Source organism: Amborella trichopoda, chromosome 3, assembly GCF_054954075.1.
Source record: "Amborella trichopoda isolate Santa Cruz 75 chromosome 3, AtrichopodaSantaCruz75HAP2 v2.0, whole genome shotgun sequence".
NCBI classification, from domain to species: Eukaryota; Viridiplantae; Streptophyta; class Magnoliopsida; order Amborellales; family Amborellaceae; genus Amborella; species Amborella trichopoda.
Window position 1 is genome coordinate 40,628,154 of NC_142338.1, and position 12,033 is coordinate 40,640,186.

A 12,033-nucleotide genomic window follows, 5' to 3' on the forward strand; every position below is an offset into this window, starting at 1 on the left:
GCCGACAAGGCAGCCCAAGTTCCTGCCTTCAGGGATCGAGAACCTCTAGTGCGCGTACCACCAGATACGAGGTCATGACATCAGTGAGTGCACTGGCTTCCATAAACTATTGGCAGAAAAGATGCAGCAGTGTCAGGAGGTTCAGGGCGACTCGGCAAGACACCTTTAGGCCCCTCTTTTGCTTGTGCAAGACCCCCTGTAGGCCCTCTTTGAGGCAATGCTCTAATAGGGTCTTGTCACCCCCAAGTCAGCTAGACAGCCTAAGCGTCTTGCCCGGGGCACGAAAAAACTCTGATGTCCCTGTCACCAAGTGTGGGATTACGAACTCCAGGAGTGCACTGGGTTCGAGGCCATCGTCACGAAGAAAGTCCAGCAAGGCCACATCATATGTGTGGTTCTCTCAGAACACGTCCAAGCCCTCGCTCCCGTTTAAGAGGAAGCCTCGGTACAAACCCTTCATGAGCATGCACTGGACCTTTCAGAGCCCTCGACCTCTCAGCCCTGAGAAGTCTACCATGGGCAAAGTAGGCTCAAATCCCTGAAACGTGAGACAGTCCACCAAGCTAGGGCCACTCAGTAGTCTGATGGGGTGGTTCAAGCACCCCCTCAGGGATCTCGAAGGAGATGGTGAGCACCTAAGTCAGCCCGTCGAAGGAATTATCTTCCTCAGCCACTAGTCGAGGAAGAACTCCTCAAGTCCCTTTTTCAGCTGCCAACCTTGCGGGATTTCATCCCAGGCACAACTCGCCTCATCTTATCGTTCAATCAGGCAGATGGCTTTGAGTTACCAATATCTTAGGAGTCGGCCAAAATGGGTGACGACGTTAAAAGCATCCCACAACGGTCAAAGCTAGGGCATGACCTTAAATACCCCCTGCAAACGTCCAATTCCAACGACGACGTAAAAAGCTGTCTGGACATTCTAACTCTTCTTCTCCTTTCCCCTCCTCTATTCCTTCTGTAGGTATCACTCGGCGATGTCCAGATTTCGACACTCTAAACAAAGAGTTCGGAGGCACCAGCCTCACCATGCCGCAGCAACAACGCCTCAGAGAAATACTGGTCCAGGCGGTAGGATTCTCTATAGCCATCGATGCCCTGGCAACATGGGCCAAAACCGAACCACCTTCGAGCTCCTGCTCTCACGAGGTCTATCACATGATCCAAGTACATGAGGCGTAGCCCAGCACGGGGCAAGTACCGAGTGAGCCCAATCATGAGGTCATGGACCCCTTGCTTGAAGCCGACCGTTCCATCGCCTGGACCACCCAGAGATCAGTCCTCTCCCACGTTGTGCCCTTGTAACAATCTTAAACTTTTTTTAAAAAAAAAAAAAAAAAAAAAGGGAAACTTTTAATACATGACAAATCGTTTGAACATGATGGTCTTTAGGGACCATCGTTACTTTTAAAAGCTTTTGGTTTAAAAGCTTTGTTGCTTCCTTGCTCTTGCCACGTCCACTAAAGGACATGGGCTTCAGTCGTTTAAAGGATAAGCTAACGCTCACACCTGTAACGTAATAAAAGAATAAAACAATATATTAGTAGAATTTAAATTCAGAGAGGTGAGGACTCCTACCTTAGAAAACTTATGAGATTTTTCTCTCTGGTCGAAACACAGTGAACTCCTCTCTCTAGCCGAATTTTTATCGTAAGCTCCCTCTCAAATATTTGTGTGTAAGTGACATCGTCTTCCTGAAAAATAGTCTGTTTTTAATAAATAGTGATATTTCCATCTAGGATCTTTATTTTATAAGTTTTGTGTGTAAGTGACCTCATTGTCTCGAAAAATAATCCATTCTTTTAAAAAATAAAATGAAATAATTATTTCTGCTTATTATCATGAATTTTAGGCGCGATAAATTTTATGCGCACACGACCTCATTATCTTGAAAAATAATCTTTTTAATAAAAATTGTGATATTTTATCTATGTCAGAAATTTTAAATGTTGCAAATTCTTAGAAAAATAAATTTATTTATTTTTCTTGTCTATTGTTAAAAAATTTTAGATACTATCAAATTATTAGAAATAAATGTGATATTTATGCTTTTAGTAAAATTGTGAGATTTCTTTCTACTGTTTTTAAATATTAAGAAATTGTAAATTTCATGTGCAAATGACTGCCTTATTATCTGAAAATTGATATTTTTGCATTTGATTATAGCATTGTTGTGAAATGTTTATTTGCAACTTAACATCCCATAAATTGTGATAATTCCGTATTCTTGAATTTCTATAAGAGTTTTTCTATACATATTAGATTGGCAATTATGCTAGAATATCTTTACGAACTGCTACCTTTCTAAATTTGAGCCCAAAATATTTGATTAGTTGAAATGTTATTGAAAGTGACTGTTATTAATGGTGTCAGTGAAATTCATATTAACGATTTCAGTGATATGTTGAGTACATGATATTTGCTGCTTTCGAATGTTTAAAGAGATTTAGAAATAATTTAAGTATACAAGTGGACTCATCCGGTTCGCCGGTGAGGTATAAGTGGACATATCCGGGACGCCGGTAGGGATTAAGTGGACTCATCCGGTACGTCGGTGAGGTATAAGTGGACCTGCAGGGATTAAGTGGACCTATCTGGGATGCCGATAGGAATTAAGTGGACCCATCATGACGTGGATGGGGTATATAGGTGACCTACTTGGGACGTCAGTAGGGTATTTTGTGAAATCTTTTGAATTATGCATTGCCGTTAAAGTGTTATATGCATTTCAATTATTCGGATTATACTTAATTATGAATTTATTGAAAGTGAAACTGTTGATGCATTTCTGTTAATAGATTCCTTTTTGAAAATATTGATATCTTTCAACCATGAGTATTTTTAGGATTATGATGATCACTTACTGAGTAGCCAAACTCATCAAACTATGGTAAACATTTTTTCAAGATAACTGCGGATTCATTTTGAGTGCTAGTCAAGATCAACCTTGGAAGATATTGTTGTTGTGCTAGCTTTCTTTATTTACTTTGTAAGACCTCACCACTGTAAATTTGTCCTATCAAGAGATGTATATATCTTTTGGACTGTCACATCTCAAGAATATCTGTATTGAAATTTCTTGGGGTGTGACAGCCCCTCTTAGAGGCGGAGATGTCAGGATCATGGGTGGCCACATTCGAGATCAAAGAAAACCCTTAGTCCCCCGACGAGGAGCTTCAGGAGGCTCCTGAAGAGTGGGAAGAGCGCGGGTAGGCTACGGTTGATGAGCTGGAAGAGATCAACTTGGGGGATGAGGCCGACCCAAGGCCAACCTTCATCTCAGCAAAGATGTCCTCGGAGGAGAAAGAAAGCTATATCTCCCTTCTGCGAGCAAATCAGGACGTCTTCACCTGTCTTTACTATGAGATGCCTGTTCTAGACCCTCAGACTGCGGTCCATCACCTCGGCATTGATCCAACCATCAAACCCATGAAGCACAAATTAAGAAGGTTTAGGCTCAACCTCGAGATGCAGATCGATCCTGAGGTGAATAAGCTCAGGCATGTTGGATTCATGCGTGAAGTCAAATACCCAAGATGGCTGGCGAATTTCATCCCAGTCAAGAAGAAGAATGCCAAATCAGGGTCTGCATCGACTTTCGTGACTTGAACACTGCTTGTCCCAAGGACGATTTTCCCTTGCCGCTCACTGAGATGTTTGTTGACTCCATGGCCCATTACCAAATCTTCTCCTTTATGGATGGTTATTTTGGTTACAACCAAATCAGGATGGCGCTAGAGGTTGAGGAGGCCACTGCATTCTTGACTCCAAAAGGAGTCTTTTGCTACACTGTGATGCCTTTGGGCTAAAGAATATTGGCGCCACGTGCCAGCGAGCCATGAAAACTATCTTTAAGGACATGATTCACAAGGAGGTCGAGTGCTATGTGGATGACTTGGTGGTAATATCTGAAATAAAAGCCACTCATGTGCAAGACCTTAAAAAGGTGTTTGAGCGGTTGCGGCTTCACCAGCTCAAGATGAACCCCTTGAAATGTGCCTTTAGCTTATGCTCAAGAAAATTCTTAGGGTTTATCGTGAGATACTGTGGGCTGGAGATCAAGCCAGTCAAAATCAAGGCAATTCAAAACATGCCACCACTGCTTACAACCCTCCATGAACGGCGGGCTCTCCAAGGACAACTCGCCTACATTCATTTCGAACCTTTCAGAGCGATGCAGACCCTTTTCACACCTCTTGAAGAAGGATACTCCCTTCATATGGGATGAAGCGTGCCAAGCTGCGCTCGAGGACATCAAGTAGTACTTGTTGAATCCATCAGTAATTTCTATGCCAATGTTAGGAAGGCCTCTCATCCTGTACGTGATCACTCTTGACGAGTCACTCGGGGCACTCCTGGCATAGAACAATGATGAAGGGAAAGAGACAACGCTCTATTATCTCAGCTGCAGATTGCAAGAGGCCGAGAAGAATTACCCTCCCATCGAAAAACTGTTCCTAGCCTTAATCTTTGCGGTACAGAAGCTCCGTCATTACTTGCTCAGCCACGAAGTCAAGTTATTCTCCAAAGCAGACCCGGTCAAGTTTCTTATGACCCGGCCATGCTTGTCAGGACGTTTGGCCAAGCGGGCACTATTGCTAATGGAGTTCGACATCACGTATGTACCACAGAAGGCAATTAAAGGTCAAACCCTAGAATACTTCCTTGCGGCTCACCCAGTCCCTTCAGAATCTCCCCTGTCAAGCGATCTCCCGGATGAATAAGTTTCTGTGCGATGCTAACTCGACCGTGGGAGATGTACTTTGACGGGGCATTCCAGTTTGATAGAGGGGGCACCGAAGTCATGTTCCTGACTCCTAATGGAGGAATATTTCCTCTATCGTTCTCACTTGTAGAGGCATTTTCTCATAATGAAGTTGAGTATCAAGCCCTCATAATCGGACTGGAGATCACCCAGGAGCTAGACTTAGAGCAGCTAAATATCTTTGGTGACTTTGAGCTGGTCATTCGGCAGCAAATTGGAATTTATGATGTAAGGAAAGATACTCTCAAGCCTTATCATGACACAACCAAAACTTATATGGCTCAGTTCGACGACTTCTCCCTAAGTCATATCCCTAGAAGGCTAAACTCGCAGGCTGATGCACTCTCGAAGCTCGGCGCCACCATCTAATTTTCTTTGACGGGGCCCACTCCAGTCTGGGTAATCAAGTGGAGACATGTCGACTTGAGAACCGAAGTTGACGTAGACGATGAGAGGGATGTCTTCCCTGAGTGTGCGCCTTACCCATTCGAGGCACTTCTCGCGGATTGGGATGTCATCAAGACAGAGAAGGAAATTTCCCAAGGAAAAGAATCCAAGGTCAGGGAGCAGGAGCCCGGATTCTTTGACCCGATGTGTGCAAAAGTAGAAGATTGGAGGGAGCCTATCATGGACTTTGTAAAACATGGCAGGTTGCCTCAAGATCAGGCAGAACGCATCGGCGTACCACGGATGTCCACAAAGTACACCCTTCTTGGTGGGGATGTCCTCTTTCGTCAGTCATTTGACGGAACCCTCCTCAGATGTGTCAATGCACAAGAGGCAAGCAAAGTACTCGAAGAAGTACACTCGGGCATCTACGGGCTGCATCAGTCCAGCCTCAAGCTCTACGAGTGCATACACAGACTCGGCTATTACTAGCCTTCCATGGTGGCTGACGCCCAAAATTACAGCAAAAGATGCCATGTGTGTCAAATCCCCTAGAGTCTCATTCATCAGCCCCCAGAGCCTCTCCATCCTACAGTGACATCACGACCCTTTTCCCAATGGGGCATGGACATTGTAGGACCCATCGACCCTCCTTTTACTTTCGGTCACTCCTTCATCCTTGCGGTGACAGACTACTTTTCCAAATGGACTGAGGACGTCCTTCTCAGACAGGTTCCAAGGACTATTGTGCACCACATCATCTACCTATTTGGGGTCTCGAACCGAGTAATTTCTGATAATGGCCCTCAGTTCAGGAGCCAGCATGTGGATCGCCTAGTCAACCAGTTCGATTTTGAGTGGAAGTACTTGACTATGTACTACCCTCGAGCCAACGGGTTAGCTAAGGCATTCAACAAGACTTTGTGTGGGGTGCTCCGGAAATCGGTGTCAAATTCAAAGAAGAACGGGCACGAGAAATTGCTTGAGGCTCTGTGGGCCTATCGCACTACCACTCGTAATGCTACGAACTCCACCCCTTATTCCCTGGTCTATAGGGTTCAGGCGGTCCCACCCCTCAAAATTCAAATACCCTCACTCCGTGTTGCTATACATCAGGGACAAACTGAGGACAAGAGGGTCAGGCTCTGCTACCAAGAGCTGGATGCCCTTGATGAGAAGAGACTAGAAGCCCAACAGAACCTCGATCTCATTCAAGGAAGAATGAAGAGAGCCTTTAACAAGTCTGTCTAGGTTCGTTCATTCACTTAAGGGAAAGTTCGAGTCTAAGTGGGAGGGTCCATTCATAATCAAGAAGGTTACACTTAGTGGGGCCTATATATTGACGAACTCCGACAGAGAAGAGGCAATGCTCCCTATCAACGAGTGATATTTAAAGAAGGACCATCCCTAGCATGGCAATGAAGTGCAGTGTGTGCAAGAAAAAGATAGAAATAAAGATGGGAAACATCAAGCCAACTCAAAGGAAATTCATTTCTTTTATTCCATTAGAAAAATTTGCAAATTACAACCGAAGACCCATTGTCAGGGAAGTTACAAAGCTCTTGCATCTGAGGATAAGAGGACAGTTACAAAACAAAGCCAGTGGCATTGCTCTTGCATATGAGGATAAGAGGACAGTTATAGGCCAAGAGAAATGCCCTCCTCGTACAGAAGAAGCAAACTCACCAAAGAAATGCCTGCCCCATTAAGAAGTGGCAAAACCACTTGGAGAAGTTGGCCTTGGCCTCACCAAGGAAATGGTTATAAGCCAAACGAAAAAGCCAACCACTTCCGAGTCAGCTTCAATTCATCTAATGAGTATGTCAAACATACAAGGCAGATTTCTCTGGCAAGGAACTGGCCTATTATGGAGAGCATACCTTGTTCACAGTGGACGCCCTTCCATAGAACAATATGGACTTCATGGTTGTGCTAGAGGACTTGGCTTCCTACACATCGCGGCTGCATGGCCTCCTCGTTTGCCATCACCCTTGACCCCCGCAAGACATTGCCGTCCGAGGTAATTCTTGTGCGCAACACAATGGCATGCCGTATCATCACCACGGTAGGCTAACACCGTGTGGGACTATCGCTGCGTGCCTCAAGCCCCCAAGCTTGGCTATCGCCTTGTGTGACCTGGGGATGTGCGAAGGCGGTGCTGCATGTGACTTAATGGCTGTGACTTTGAAGCACCCCAGTTCCCAATGTTCCCCATTTTTAGGGGGGCATTGACGCCTCTTCGATTCCCCCAATAGTCACCCCTCGCCGACGATGCACCTTCATGCGACCGTTTGCCCCCCCACAACCCTCTGTCTTTGTGACCATTATGATTCCCACTAGTGTTTCCCCTCTCCACCCGGAATCCACTCATGTTCATTGGGAAAATCCTTCCTGCCTTCTTCTCGTTGCTGGAGTTGGTGAAAACCACCAAAAATCCCCGAAAGCTTCCCTGCGACCCTGCAGACTGCCCTTCTCCTTAGTTTCCCACTTCAGCAGTTCACCAAAGCTCACCAAAATTCTGCTAAGTTTCTGGTGAAGTTAGTGCAGCACCGTCTCCTTCTCCTCCAACAACCAGAGAGCTGACAAAGCCCTCTGAACTCTTTGCGATCTCCACCTAAGCAGTTGAACGGCCGAAGCAACACTCGAACCTAAGCAGGATGTCTCTACAAATCCTGCTAAGGCCTTGAGAAGCCATGTTCCTTGCTCAGAAAGCCTCGACCCTTCCGGTAAAGGTTCGCAATCATGTTGCTAAGCTTCGCACCTCCTAAAGCTCGCCAGAAAAATCCCTAAAGACCTGTCCCTGCAAGTTTTGGCCAGGAAGTGCTCGCCAGAAAACCCTCACCAGAAAGCTTTCGCTCTCTCTCTTTAAAACGTTTTCTACTATTTTACCCTTTTGTAAAACAATAAACCAGGGTTTCTCCTTTTTTTGTACCCCATGGTACTGCAAACTGCCCCCGAAAAACTCAGAGTGACGCTCTAGTCCCCAACTCTTGATGGTGATAAGACAAGGCCGAGGCAGGCCAAGCCCAAGACCTGAAGCATCATTGTCGCACGCCTCGTTAAGACTTTCATCACGTGTCTCATCAAAAGGCTAAGTGTCTTGCACCCCATCAAGGCTTTTACCGAGCACCTTGACCAAAGACTATCGTCGTGCATCTCGTCCAGAGATTATCGCTTCTCGTTTTGTCCAGGGGTCATCGCCATGCATATCGTCTAGAGATTATCACCGCCCGTCTCGTCTAGAGTTCACTGCCAGGCGCCTCATCCACAGATCACCACCACACGGAATGTTGGGGCCTACTGCCGCGTGCTTCACCAAGGGACCTAATGCATCACCTAAGCTTACTGATGCATGTGCCACTCCACACTTGGTGTCGCGTGCATACCTTGGCACTCCCCTCTGGACCATTGTCCTACCTCTTTAGGAAGATCATTCCCTGCATCACAGTCTCACTCCTTAGGGAGTCCAGTCTCTGGTGACGGCGCTGTTCCCCATGGATTCGCATGCCTTCACCACTTAATGGTCCGTATTGCATGACCTTAAACTGTACAACCATGGTCCGCATTGCATGACCTTAAACTGAAAAGTCATGGTCCACATTGCATGACCTTAAACTGCACAGCCATGGTCCGCATTACATGACCTTAAACTGCACAGCCATGGTCTGCATTGCATGACCTTAAACTGCACAGCCATGGTCCGTATTGCATGACCTTAAATTGCACAGCCATGGTCTGCATTGTACGAACTTAAACTGCACAGCCATGGTCCGCATTGTATGACCATAAACTGCACAACTATGGTCTGTATTGCATGACTTTAAACTGCATAGCCATGGTTTGCATTGCATGACCCTAAACTTCACAGCCATGGTCCGCATTGCATGACCTTAAACTGCACTGCCATGGTCCATGCTGCTGATTAGGTTCCTCAATCTGGCCCTCCAGATCCTTGGGGGATAGGGCGGCATGAGTCTCGGGTATTGGGAGAGACCTGGGGGCAGGTGTTACCAACTGGTGAGAGAGGAATTTAAAAGGTTTGGGACTTACTTAGGCTGCCTCGCGTGGGCGCCCTCTTAAATCACTAAGAAAACCCCCTAGTAATGAAACTGGTTCGGAATCACCTCCCTTGCCTCGTATTCTTCTTATTTTATGCTTTCTTACAATCACACACCTATATGGAAAAGGTTATGGGATAGGTTGGTCAGGCCTCACCCTTTTCCTCTTTGATGAACGTACGCAAGCATGCGTATTCAAAAAGAAGAAATAAAGACGAGGGGAGAGAAGATTTTGACCAAGCAAGAAGATCAGAGCGGTGACTAGGCTGGTGGATAATCGACGTAACATGGTGGCGAAACGGGCTCGGTAACTGATATCGGCTCACGGGGTTTTCTATTAGACGTTATTACCGATATCGACTAGCTAGGCACAATGGTCAGTCTGTCGTGGCAGTAAAGCGGGCAAAGAGAACCTGACACTACAACATTGTAGCTAAACGACATGACTATCATGAGATGTAAACCTCAATTCCTCTTGGTCGATCGAGAGAGCAGTAGAGGAATGGTTAAAGAGAAGAAGGGGATAGACAGATGGAGAGAGAAGAAGGAAGAGAAAATGGAGAAGAAGGAAGAGGAGATGTAGTCGGTGCTAGACATCGCCAACTGTTTCAGGAGATGGGAGAGAGAGGAAGCAGTAGGCACTAGGCTTCGCCAACTATGTCAGATGAAACGAGAGGAAGGGAACCAACTGCCGCTAAGTCTCGCCAACTGACTGAAGAAGAGAGGAAAAACTAGTCGGTGCTAAATCTCGTCGATTGATAGAAGAAGAGAGAGAAGATGAATCAACACTAGGCCTCATCGAGTGATAGAAGAAGAGAGAGAAGACCAATCAGCGCTAGGCCTCACCGGCTAGTAGAAGAAGAGGGAGAAGACCAACCGACGCTAAGCCTTGTCGACTGATAGGAGAAGAGAGAGAAGACCAACTGGTGCTAGGCCTCACCAACTGGTAGAGAGAGAAGATCAAACGATGCTAGGCCTCATTGATTGACAGAGGAAGAGAGAGAAAACCAACTGGCTCTAAGTCTCGTCGACTGAGAGAGGAAGAGAGAGAAAACCACTTGGTGCTAGGTCTCACCGACCGATAGACGAAGAGGGAGAAGACCAACTGGCACTAGATCTAACCAACTGATAGAAGAAAAGGGAGAAGACCAATCGGCGCTTGGTCTCACCGACTGATAGAAGAAGAGAAAAGACCAACCAGCATTAGGTTTCATCGACTGATAGAAGAAGAGAGAGAAGATCAACTGATGCTAGGTCTCCCCGATTGATAGACGAAGAGGGAGAAGACCAACCGGCGCTAAGTCTTGTCTACTGATAGAAGAAAAGGGAGGGAGAAGAAGAGAGAGAAAGAAGAGAGAGAAAAAAGAGAGAGAAGAGAGAGAGAAAGAGAGAGAAAGAGAGAAACAAAGAAGAGAGAAAGAGAGAGGAGGGAGAAAGAGAAAAGAGAGAGAAAGAGAGAAAAGAGAGAAGAAAGAGAGAAAAAAGAGAGAAGAAAGAAGAGAGAGAAAAGAAAGATGAGAGAGAGGAAAGAGAGAGAGAGAAGAGAGAAAAGAGAGAAGAGAGAGGGAAGAGAGATGAGAGAGAGGGGAGGAGAGAAAAACTTGCATGCCCGAAAGGTATCAGCCATTTTCTTCTCTCCCTCTCCAATATTTATTCACAGGCTCAAGCAAGGAATCGAAATTTTTATTCAATCTTCCTAAAAAATCAATTGGAGGCCGAGGGGTCTGTTTACAATGAGGTAGTGCCTGTTTATATAGAATTGTGCCCAAACATGGGTGGATTGATCGATATTAGACCTAATTTTTGAAAATTAAGATTTAAATGAATTAAAAGAAATTCTAAAAATGGGTGCAAAAGGGCTGTTTTGCCCCTGCCTAACAATGTGTGGAATTCTGGAATAGTCCATGCTGCTGTCCGAGATCTTGCGTGATCTTCCATGGCTAAACCGAGGGTGTTCAAATGCTCGTTTGATCGAAAGATTAATGTTTTCTTGTAGGGCTTGGCATGGTGATCATTTTGATACCAATTTCGAGCCATGAATCATGTTTTTGAGCCATGATCATGAGACTTGAAATTTGTTTAAATCTTGAAAACTTTGGATCGATAGTGCGGTCATTCCTTAAGGTTTTTCTGTGATTTCTTTATTGTAGTGTACTGAACATTTCGTCAAGATTGTGTGGCAACAAACAGAACGCGATTTTGAGCCCGAACGAAGATTTCACAACTTTTGAGTTTTGGCCAGATTCTAGAATCTGGCGGTCAGAATTTCAGTCACTTCACTGGCTTTGTGCATGAAATCTGACCGTCCATCATGTACGAGGTTCAGGCCAATGATAGCCCTGGACCTTACTCACATAATGGAATTGGTTTCGCATCGATCTGTTGTGCGAGCATCGTGACTTGGTCTATCAAGCGAGGCGTGTCGCTGCTGAATTTTCTGTAACTTGTTCACGAATCGGAAACTTCTCTCTAGCTTTTATCCCTGTTCGGACATCGTCTAGGGGTGTGCCACATATCGAATTGTTCGTCTTGATGAGACGAATATGCTCACCAAATTTGGGAGCGATTCGACTTGGAATGAGTGAGTTAGAAGCCCTGAAAGTGACTGCCCATGACTGCAAAGACAACCACCTTTAATGGTGTTTTGTTGCAGTGAGGCCACATGGGAATAGTGTGTGCCCACTCCTATTTCAATGTTTGGCCCATACCTTTGTTTTGGAGTATTCGATTAAGCTGAAACTTGGCCCATCCGTGTCGGATCCAATGACGGTAGTCCTACAGTGATTTGAGACACCAAAAATGTAGTTCTAGTTGTAGGGTCTG